General features: G+C 40.6%; 1 protein-coding gene across 7 annotated transcripts in view; it reads right to left on the bottom strand.

The window, feature by feature from the left end:
* The window catches only part of Arhgap24 (Rho GTPase activating protein 24), a 363589-nt gene that overhangs the window by 338413 nt on the left and 13077 nt on the right, over positions 1 to 12099 (bottom strand). The gene's annotated exons all lie outside the window — the stretch shown is intronic.

The following is a 12099-nucleotide window of genomic DNA, read 5'->3' as shown; positions in this document are numbered from 1 at the left end:
TAGATCCCCAGCAAACCTGTAAAATCCACAGTCATGGCAGGAGATCCACCTGGCACAAACAGGGTAACTGTTTAGTGAGAGAAATTGCCTCAAAAAAGTAAAGTGTGAAGAAAAGAAATCAGTGCTGGCTTCCAACCTCCACATGCACACAAATGTAAATCACACACACACACACACACACACACACACACACACACACACACACACACACACTGTGCATATGCCATACACATACAAAAAAAAAAAGGAAAAAAAGAAAGCAAAATGAAAACCAGGTATATTAAACGAATATATCCAAGTCAGATTTTAGGGATAAAAATGCTGCCGTGCTTTTAAAGGGCTTGAGCACATTTAAAGGGGCTCTACAGAGAGACGTGTTCTCCAGGTATCACTTCTCATTTCCATAGTAGGAAATGTTTTTATGTCTGAACTGCTGATTTTTGTTTCTGTGGTGTGTTGTATATATTTTACATGTGTGCATACCATTTCATAAACCAGATATTCGTTGTTTCTTCAGTTAGGGCTTTAAAATTCTAAGTCAATTACATTATTAGAAAGTTCCAGCTGGGAAGTTAGGAATGGAAACAGGCACTGCTTGCAATAGTTCAGCTTAAGACTTCCCTGGTAAGCAGCCTAGATGCCCCTCAACCAAAGAATGGATAGAGAAAATGTGGTACATTTACACAATGGAGTACTACTCAGCAGAAAGAAACAATGGAATCTTGAAATTTGCAGGAAAATGGAGTAGTGATCATGCGTTATCAGAGCTGTTTTTAATGATGTTGCTCAGAATGGTTTTCTTCCAGATGATGATTGAGAAGCTAATTTAAAAGAAAAAAATGGTGCCAGGTACCACAAGAGTAACAGAACTGTGCTTTATTCTGGGATTTTATTTTTTTACATTTTTTGTGTTATTTTTTTTAAATGGAGTGTGCTAGATGTCTCTACAATTTTATTCAAATGACTGCAGAACCTGGAAAAGCTGTTGTTGCTATTGATGCATAACATATTGCTATTATTGGTATATAAAGACTTCCCTGGTACTGAGAAGGCTAGGGCAAAGGGTTCATTCCAGTTTTACGTCAGCCTCAGTGTGAAACTCTGTCTCAAAAAAAAAAATTGTTCATGGAATGATGGTGCAAAATAAATAAATAAGCATTCAGTGGAAAGCACTTTAAATTTTAATCTCTTCTGAGGTTGGTGACAGTGGTGTGACAGTCTCTTGTGATACAGGGCAATGGGCCTTAGCATGCAGGAACCCGTGTGATCATACCAGGAGGCCACCACACTCTACTGTAAGGTAAGCGATAAGGTTCAGCAGGCTAAATGCATTTTCAATCTACTGTCATTTCCAAATTCATTGGGGTTGTCAGAAAAAGGCCCACCAAAGTCACACAGCAGCTGGACCAGAAAGCAGAATTCTGGAAATGACAAATTTATTGTACAGCAAGAAAGTTCTCTAAAACCCCAGACTGTGGAGTGACATATTTTACAGGGATAAAGTGGAGAAAGGCTGCGTGGGACCAAACAAGTCCTGACAAGACAGACAAGAACAGTAGAGGGGCTGCCATGCAGAAGAAGGTCCATAGACAGGGGAAGACAAGAGTAAGGCCAGCCTCCATGAGCCTGAGTGTGTCAGGCAACATCAAGACCCTTACACTGGAGAGAAATGTGATGAAAGCCATGTATCATGATAGTCATGTGTCATCCTTCACTTCTCTGTTGCTGTGATAAAACCAAGAATCAACTGTGGAGGAAATAGTTAATGTGTCTTACAATTTCAGATCACTATCCGTCATTGAGGGAAGCCAAGGCAGGAGCTCAGGACAGGACTGGGATGCAGGAAGTGAGGCAGAGACCATGGAGGAGTACTGCTTACTGGCTTGCTTCTCATGGCTCACCCAGCATGCTTTTCTATACAACCCAGAACTACAGTGGGCTGAGCCCTCCCACAACAATCATTAATTAAGAAAATGATCCCATAGACGACATGCCTTCAGGCCAATCTTAGAGTGGAATTTTCTCAGCTGTGCTTCCCTCTTGTCAGATGACTTTAGCTTATGTGGAGTTGACAAAAAGTAATTAGCACATCACTGTTTACTAAGACCAAACCAGAAAAAAAAAATGTATTGACAGGTTAGCCTGTCATCTGAAACAGCAACAATCTAGGCATGCAATGGCCAGGTCCTAGGAACTCTGAGGTGTTGTAGAACCATTTCCTCCTAACTAAACCATCCCATATGGGAAGGAAGCTGATTAAGACCCAGGAAGTGCTAAAGGGAGACTCTCCCACATATGGTGCTGATTGAAAACTTTACAGAGAGATCCAGGGGTCCATCCTTCATGAGTTACCTCCCATGCAGGGTGGACTTTCATTAACATAGCCACCATTGGGTCATCAGCACTCCTGTAAGTGGCCCCCACCTATAATCCTTTGAGCAACCCTAATAAACTCATTGATTCACCAACTCATACTTTGGTGATATCATCACTTCTACTTCAATCTGTCATAGACTTCCTCATGTCTCCCAGAAATAGTGTCACCCCATATAAGGGTAAAAGAAAGAAGAAAGAAAGACAACAGAAGACATCCCATCCCTGGGATCATGAATGGTGTGAATTCCTTGCAGTGAAAGCACAAGCATTCAGAAGCATGTACAAGAAAATAAATCAAAGTATGTTAGTATTTTTAATGGGTGAGTACCCAGATATTGCTCCCTTGTTGTCAGAGCTTCCCTTTTCAAAATAATTTACTGATTCTTATTTTGTGTTTTGCCTGCAAGTATTGAATGTGTGAGGGTGTCAGATCTTGGAGCTATAGACAGTTGAGCTGCTGGGAATTGAATTCGGGACCTCTGGAAGAGCAATCAATGCTATAACTGCTGAGCCATCTCTCCAGCGCCGCCCCCCTTTATGGGAGGGGAGGATGTAGAATAATTTTTGCTTTTGGGTTATGAGTGGCTACATCTGGATTTATAGATAGATAGCAGCAGGTGTTTTGATTTTAGTAAATATTTTTGAAATGTAGTTTACAGAAGATGTACTGGAGTTGGTGGAATATAGATCCTGGGAACTTATTTCCAAATATTCTAGATTTTCTCTGGGTGTTGGGAGAGGAAATTTTCCTTTTCTGTAACCATGGAACAATGTTAGTCACAGTGGTGCAACATCCCCAATGATCCTCACCAGGAGTAAAACCAGCCACCCTGCAGAGGCTCTGGTCAGGGGGCTGAGTGGAGTAAGTTTCAGTAAGTAAGGTTCACTCTGTTGTGGGCTTTCTTCCTTTCACCACCAACATAACAGATATATTTAGAACAGAAAAAGAAGCAGGTCCCAGAGAAAACAGCAGCCAAGCCACCAATGCTGTTTCCTACAACTGAGATGGGGAACAAGGAAAAAGGTGTCTATCACACATGTGAGTGTGACCTGTCCCTGTTCACCATGGTTCAAGTCACATGCTCTTAAAAGCAAACCCAGGACACAAATGGCATTATCTTACTGTGTTCTATGGTAGGTAGCTGGACACATTCTCAAGATATTAGTCACCCTTGAGACATTAACACTGACTGTTTGTAAAGAAGTATGTGTTTCATCACATAATCTCCATGTCTGTCACTGAAGAAAAGAAAAGAAGAAAAGAAAAGGAACTGGTAGCCTGTCTCATAGCCTGTGTACTTGTTTTACCTGGACAAGTGACTGAACACTTTCTGTTCACCAACTTAAGAGAAAACGGGAGTCAACCATATCATATCTACTCTTGTTTCATTTATCAGAAAATAAAAGGTGGGGAAGGGACTCAGATGCCAAGGCATACACCAAATCAACAAAACCATGGTATCCACAGACACAAAACCCTGAACCCACAAAGATGGAGACAGGATGCTGCATTTCCTGACTTAGCAAAAAGGAACAGACTCTGTAGACCTCATCTTGAAGTTGACAGTAACAGTAGACAGAAAAATAATAGAATGCTTTGAATTTATAAAGTATGGCAAATGAGATTTCTTTCCTCCAATAAATCTTTACAAAGATCTCTGAAAATAATTAGTCTTCCCCACATGTTAAAATTAAAACACACAGATGTTATTTTCCACAAATACACATATGACTTTGGCAGAGCTGAGACATGAAACCATATTTTTGGCTTTACAAAATCATGTGGTTGAATACTTTGGTTTGGCATGTTTGAGGCCTGAGGGGACTTAGTCACCAACACCTGTGACTAAGAAGCCCAGTTGGTTAGGGTCTTTCCCACAGTCTCCTCCTGTGCCCTCTTCTCTGATTACTCATTAGGGTTACTCATGTATCTATCATTCTTCAACAGCCATGTTCTGCTTCATTCTAGACCCTGAGCCGTTCCCTAAATACCTTGCAATGGTCGAATCCTAACCCTGTGCTTGACAAATAGTTTCTCTCTCTCTGAAATATCTTCCTTCTGCTGTGTTCAGTTGTAAACTTCACTGGCTCAATACCCATGAAAGTCACATTCATTTCTTAGTATTTTGTTAATGGAACCCTTCCCAGGAAGCATAAAGGGTCACTCAAAGGTATTTTGGTAATATCAATTTTCTGAACGGTATCGGGGGTCTACCAAAGCATGGATGCTACCATCTACAAATAGGAATGTGCAAAACTCACATGAAAATGAAATCTAATATTGTGCACTTTACTATAATTTAATATAGCTTGGAGCTTATGTCCAGTCCTCATAGTGTTGTGTCACCATTTTTATTAACATTCTACAGAACTTCCTTGTTATAATTAAAGTCTGTCCAACTTGACACGGCTCTTATGGAGAAATGTTCAATAAGACGTGCAGAGAGCAAAAACCTCAAAACCCAGAAGACTGAAATGTACTTCGTCACAGAAGGAGTGCTTTGTTCTCAGCTGCAGGAAGTAAACAAACAAACAGTTTCTATTCTCATCATACCAGGGATTCCAAGTCCTCAGTACTCCAGTGACCCTGTGTCTGCAGAAGACAGCCCTGTCATATGGTGATACACACAAGCTGTTAGCCACTGAGCTCATGAGGGTACCACAGCCCAAACATTCCTGATCCCTACAGGCCAAGGACAACAGTGCCACACCTATGCCTCTGTCGTGAAAGCTCAGCATCTATACACCTGTTCTATCTTCCCTAAAAACAAGTTCCAGTGACTCCAAATACACACCCTTCATAAGCCAAAGTTGGAATATGACAAGCAGTTACATAAAAGAACACAGAACTTTGTAATCACCAAGTATGACTAGCAGGGAAAAGGCATTCACTAAAAGAGTTTTTTTTTTTTTAATCAAAGTCAATATCACACAAGATTAGCAATGAACTAACTCAACTCCTGCATGAGTCAAAATCTACCAAGTCAAAATGAGATTCAAATTTACTTAGTGTAAGGACTGCACTACATGACCAATATTTACTACACAAACAAAATAATGGAGTACTCATAGGCTGGAGCTGGGGGGAAAGGCCCCAAAGGAAGCCATCATCACATCTCCATTTTCCTCTACCCAAGTGTCAAAAAATTCTTTCCACACTGAACCCCGAAACACAGTTGAAAAGAGGCATGCCACCAGGGTCAGTTTCACCTATCTGACAATGTCTGGCTATGAAGCATGCTTTTGCTGTACTTAATCATAACTGTTCTAGCTCTTGTTCTTTTGGTATTTTTTGTGTCCTCCTCTCCTTTGGCCCCTTACCCAATCACTCAACTAAGAGGGGAAAGAAGCAGGAGGTGAGGGGCTGAGAATGTCTGGGGTGTATAAGTCATGTCCTTTAGAAAAGCAGAAGGGCTGGCAGCTTGCAGGGTTATTTTTGGCTTAGGCCATTTCTTATCTGGGGAATTTATCAAGGTTTTAACTTGTATTCAGTTATGTGAACTTGGAGGAAGACTTGTTATTTCCTGTATAAGACATAAATCAATATTGCATATAGTAATCTGGTAAAAATAATATGTGTGAACACCTAGGTTCAATGCCCAATACTACACACACACACTCACACACACATACCACATACACACACACACTCTCTCTCTCTCTCTCTCTCTCTCTCTCTCTCTCTCTCTCTCTCTCTCTCTTTCACACACACACACACACATATACACACAACCACATATGAAGGCAAAATAAACATATGAAGTCAAAATAAAATACTTTGGCTCTGGGTCTAAGTATAAATCTCATATTCCATTTAGTAAATATTTGGATTAGCAATTATGATATTATTTCTGTCAAAGATTTAAGAAAATAAAAACACTGTAGGGAAATATGAAATATTATTTTATGAATAGTTAGATATAAAATCCAGATTTTGTGGGTTTTTTAAATTACATTTAGTGTGTGTGTGTGTGTGTGTGCATGTCTGTGCATATGTGCATTGTGTAAACACACATGTGTCTGTGTGTAGAGACCTTTGGAAGTTAGTTTTCTCCTTTTACCATGGGTCCTGGGAATCAAACTCAGGTCATCAGGCTTGGCAGCTTGACAGATTGGCAGGAAGCTCCTGTACCCACTGTGCCATTTTGCTAGCCCCAGATCTTGGTTTCTAAATACCAATGTTTAATAGAAGAAATTTAGATGGAAAAATGGTTGATTCAGGACTGGATGAACAGAAGTATAAGAAGAGCCTGGAATATTCCATAGCATCAGAAAGTGGGGAGTGTTCTAAAAATTATGGAGACACAAGAAAAGGACACAAGAGACAACTTCAAGGGTCCCCTAGTTGTTGAACGTGGGCAGTGTGAGTGATAAGATGTACACCAAATGCAATTACATTAGATTGTGTAAATGAGTGGCAGATGGTGGAAGAGTCCAGTTTAAAGAAGACCTATGAGATGTAGGAAGAACAATGAACCCAGTGACCATTTGGCAACCAGGATAACAACAAATGATGAAGGCAGGAATAACGCATGAGCACTGAAATTCATGGGTGCAAGAATGATAGAAAGCTGATCATACTGGAATTTAAAATGAAATCCAATTACTATAATGCTTTAACTGGGAACATTCATATCTTAGAAGTCAAGCTGAGTTTTCTTCATTTTGGAAATACATGACAGAAAGATGCCTGCTTTTTGTTTTACTATTGATTTTAGAGGGAATATGATTTCCACTCCCATAGTGATAGGTATTAGTTATTGGTCACTCTCTTCTTTTACTTAAAAAATAATAATATTTTGAGAAATTAAAAACAGAAACTGCTCCTTTCTTCAGTCTCAAAGTACCCCATTACATGATGCTTTCTTAGTACATAAAAGGAAATGGGTAACTTCAGTCAGAGAGAGCCAGGCAGACCTCAATAAGGAACTGAACTTACCATCAGTAGACAAGCACTAACCATGCACACTTCCCTTATAATGCTGAGAATGGCAGAGCAATGTAATCCTCAGGTCAAAAAGCACAAGATCTCAGGCCTGAGAAGACCAACTTGATGGCCATTCTCCACAGTACTGGTTGCACTCAACAATACTGCCCAGGCCATGAAGGAGACAGTAATGTACCACAGGAGCAAATACACAAACATGACAAGTGAATGCAGTGTGGAATTCTTGCTTGAACTCATCTATAAAAAAAAGACATTGGCAGAATAAAGGATGAACTTTGAATGACAATAGTTAACAGTACTGTATTGAAGCTAATTAGCTGCTTTTGGTAACATCTAGGAAAGTTTTGTGTGGGCAAAAATTTAACATGTTGCATCTCAAAGTATTTGAAAATGTTAAAAAGCAAAATGTAAATTTTAAAACATACAGTGTATTTAAAGTAGAACTGCCTCAACATTAAATCTCAGCAAAAATAACTGACATTTATACAGTAAAAGTATTTTCAGTTACTTTATCTCATTTGAAATTATCCCCATTTTGCAAAAGTTAAGTAACTTGCTAGCATTCATGAATGTGGAAGAATTCTCCAATTAGAGGCCTCCTTGGAATCTACAATAATGTTATATTGCTGGTTCAGCTGCCTGTCTTGCTGAACACTTCCACAAGAATTCTCTGAGGATGTGAGGAAAAGGGGGGCTTTAATAATAACAATTATTCAACAGGTCATTCAAAAAGCTTGGTACAGTTAAAATGGAACACTAGGTCCATGTTTTTAGAGGTCCCAAAATGAACAAAATTAATGATCAGTGCAGTACATTCTGGAAATGCTTACTGGGAAAATAAGGGGGGGTAGATAAATACAAAGACTCTAATAGTCAAAAGGACTATGGAGAAAGGAATTACTGAAACTTGATACTCATAGGAAACTAATATGATGCTACAGAGTAACAAAAAAGAAAGAAAATAAAGTGAAAGGAAGATGGGAAAGAGAAAGGGGAAAGACCCTAATCTTCAAAGAGGAAGAACCACGGCTTTGAAGGAGGACAGAAGCAAATGAGGCAAATGAGCAGTGGCCCTGGTCCCTCTCACAGCTGTTACCTGCTCAGCCAAGTGCCAACTTCATTAGCATTCAGAACCCTAGAAGCTGACACTTAAGGGAAACTTAAGGCAATTTCTATAGTTTCACAGACACCACAGGTAGCAGGAGACATCACTAGACAAAGGCCTGCATCTTCAGTACTTTGTCCATAGCTTTCCTTGGCCTATGAATTAAGTATTGATTCAGGGGGAAGAAAAGCAAATGAAAACATTATTTCCAGACCCTAGTGGTCTAGTCAACAAACACTAGGCCTCTTTCAGGACCCAGCTCAATGTTGTCACTCTCTCCAGCATGCATTCCACATGGCTACACTGCATATGAACAGCCAGTCCCACGAGTGTGAGCAGTTTCTAGATCACATCTGCTTTGAAACAGGGCTCAGCAGACTTATTAATAACAAGTCACAGAACAGTAAGTTCCAATTAACGACAAAAGATGGTAGTTTCTGTTATTTATTTTGTAGTTGTAACTTCTGAAATCCATATTTAAAGTCAAACAAAAGCCACCAGAGGAATGATAGGATAAAACTTATTTTCTCAGCATTTACTTTAAATGGGAAAATTTATTACACTGTCCACTGATTAGGTGAAAAACTGGTGTAATCTATACTAGTCATTATGAGTGATGTAATTTAAAAAGTGGCTCCAGAGAGAAAGATGCCATGCAACAGAGCTTGGGTGAAGGGTTTTTTAATGGGGGAAAGTGAATGGGAAAGGGAGGTGAGGGGGGACCAATATCCTGGGAACAGGAGCAGGAGAAGAGGAGGGGGGAGGGGAGGGGGGAGAGACAGAGACAGAGACAGAGAGAGAGAGAGAGAGAGAGAGAGAGGCAGAGAAAGAGAAAGAGAAACAGAAAGAGAAACAGAAACAGAAACAGAAACAGAAACAGAAACAGAAACAGAAACAGAAACAGAAACAGAAACAGAAACAGAAACAGAGAAAGATGGGAGGTGGGCAGCAGGGCCCTTTTAAAAGGGAACAACATAGTGAATGTGCACAGGTGGTTCTCTTAGTGGCTACAGCTGAGGCTGTATCCTGTCAGAACCCCAAGGACAGGCCAGTGCAAATGCCTGAATACTAACAATGAGAAGGTATGAATTCCAAAATTTTCTAAGAAGGCTTTATTTTATGTATTAAGTTGCAAGATATTTACTCAAATTTTTGAAGAGAAGAAAGCAAGATAGTAAGATAATTGCTCAACCCAGAATACGAAGTTTTATATTAATTCTTACAAGTACCATTCACCATTCACAGGACTCAGTCTCACTTGCATAATAGAAAAGGGCTAAACTCAACAAATCTATTAATAAAAGGCAAATTGGAATTCACAGAAAGTGGTTTTGTCAGAGTGAACACAGAGAAAGAAAAATCTGAAAGTCTTTAAATTGGACTGCATGGTTTCGGAGCACAATTTATTAATATATCATAAAATTTTCAAAGCTTCTAGAATGTCACGCAAGTTCTGTTTTAGAAAAAAAAGAACTTTTTCAAATAAGCTGTCAAAGTCTAATTAGTGGCCATTTACTGCACACAAAAACTGTCATATTCATAGATATACAAGATACACATGGGAGTTGGAGAGACAGTTCAATGCAGACCTTGCTACAGACTTGCTACAAAAAGGTGGGGAGCCTGAGTTTGAATTCCCAGAATCCACCACTTCTATACTTGTGAGATGCCAGAACAATAGCAAACACAAAGGCCAACAAGCCTGGCTACTTGGGTGAACAGAGGCCCTGTGTTAAATGAAGAGAAAGGGAAAACCAACACCCAAGGTTGTTTTCTGACCACTTGTATACCACACATAGCTCCAGCAGGAGGGAGGACCACCTGTACACCATGCATGGTTCCAGCAGGAGGGAGGACCAGCTGTGCACTATGCATGGTTCCAGCAGGAGGGAGGACCACCTGTGCACTATGCATGGTTCCAGCAGGAGGGAGGATCACCTGTACACCATGCATGGTTCCAGCAGGAGGGAGGACCACATATACACCATGCATGACTCCAGCAGGAGGGAGGACCAACTGTGCACCATGCATAGTTTCAGCAGGAGGGAGGACCACCTGTACACCTTGCATAGTTTCAGCAGGAGGAAGGACTACCTGTGCACCATCCCTGGTTCCAACAGGAGGAAGGACCACCTGTACAGCATTCATAGCTCCAGCCGGAGGGAGGATCACCCACCCCATTAGTGACTTCCTCAAAGATGCCTGGTGAGTGCCTCATGGTTAGGTTGTTCAAACAGCTCCTAACAGCAGAAATACCTGACTTTCAGTGAAGTGAACTGCAGCACAGGCAGGTTGGTACATGGACGACTCCATTCTGAAGATAATCCCCAGGAAACGCAGCAGAGAAACTACCAGCTCAAGGAAAGCACCTGGCACCCTCATTTCAAAGCAAAGCTGGAATATAAGGAAACATTTCACCTGGTGCTGCCTGTGCCTGGGTCTGTAAACACTGCCCGTGACATTTATGAGCCAGCACTGTGATCTGGAAGTCTCTGGTTTCTCAGGCAGTCACTGTCTCTGTACTCAACAGCCTTGACAAACAGCATCTCTGACTGTAATTCAGCACATCCCAGACTAACAGCGAATATCAGCAGCCTCTTCATCACATTCCACCTTCACATGATACATGCATTTGTCCTCTCCTCTCCACAGCTCCCTCCATGCCCACTGCCTCCAGGCTGATGGTAATATGACCTTTATTTTAGCATTTAGCATTAATAATACATCTTATAAATGATCCTATACCCTAATTGCTTGGCATTTCCACAAAATTGTCCAATTAATTTTATTTTACCTAATAGCTATCTCTAAGAGATGAAGAAAAATCTTTGTTACAACAAATGAACAAAAAAAAGAATGGCAAAAATATACTTTTGTTATTGCTATCCATTAGATCTGGAGATCATTTGTCAAAAACATAAATATTAGCGCCCAGGAGCACCTAGCATACTGTTTGTTTGTTTGTTTGTTTATTTGGAAATCCCCAAGTCGGGACCCCACTGTGGCACCATTGAGCCATGAGCAAATATCTGGGGGAGTCCAAACATTTAGTATTCTCTGCTGATTTGAGAAATGGAAGTCACTCCGTGTTTCTGCCACCCATCCTCCTCATCTTAGGGTTGCTGCACAGGTTTGCAGAAGAGCATGTGGGCACCTGGAGACACAGTTCTCACCTTTGTAGATGAAGCCCGGTGCCGCAGCTGAGCCTTGCACTGCCAACCAGCTCTGTCTGTCTTGCCCGGTTCAAGAAAGGAATCCCTGGGAGTCCTCAGACCCCAGTCCCAGGCTCACATCATGGAAGCTAAGGATACTGCCTGGAATGTTCCTCAAATCAAACAGTGGAGGATGGGACCACAGAGAGTGAATAAAAACTCACAGAGAGAACTAACATTCTGTGTGTATGGGATTCACACAGCAGCCCCCAGGAACAGAATTCTTTCTCCTGCCTCCTCCAGTGATATTTGCCAAGAGCCGTGCTTATAGGGCATTACTGTTTTTTTTGTTGTTGTTGTTGTTGCTTTTTGTGTGAAAGCTCTGGTGTGTTAACCTCGGGAGTATTTATTTGTTTTCCAGAATATGAAGGATATAAAATATGAAGACAACATATGATTATTATGCAGTTAAGACTTAACTAAATGAAAATATACAGTGCATAAACAACAATTTATAT

Source organism: Cricetulus griseus, assembly GCF_003668045.3.
Source record: "Cricetulus griseus strain 17A/GY chromosome 1 unlocalized genomic scaffold, alternate assembly CriGri-PICRH-1.0 chr1_1, whole genome shotgun sequence".
Classification (NCBI taxonomy): domain Eukaryota; kingdom Metazoa; phylum Chordata; class Mammalia; order Rodentia; family Cricetidae; genus Cricetulus; species Cricetulus griseus.
The sequence above is the reverse complement of the archived record's forward strand: the minus strand, read 5'-3'. Positions and strand labels throughout refer to the sequence as shown.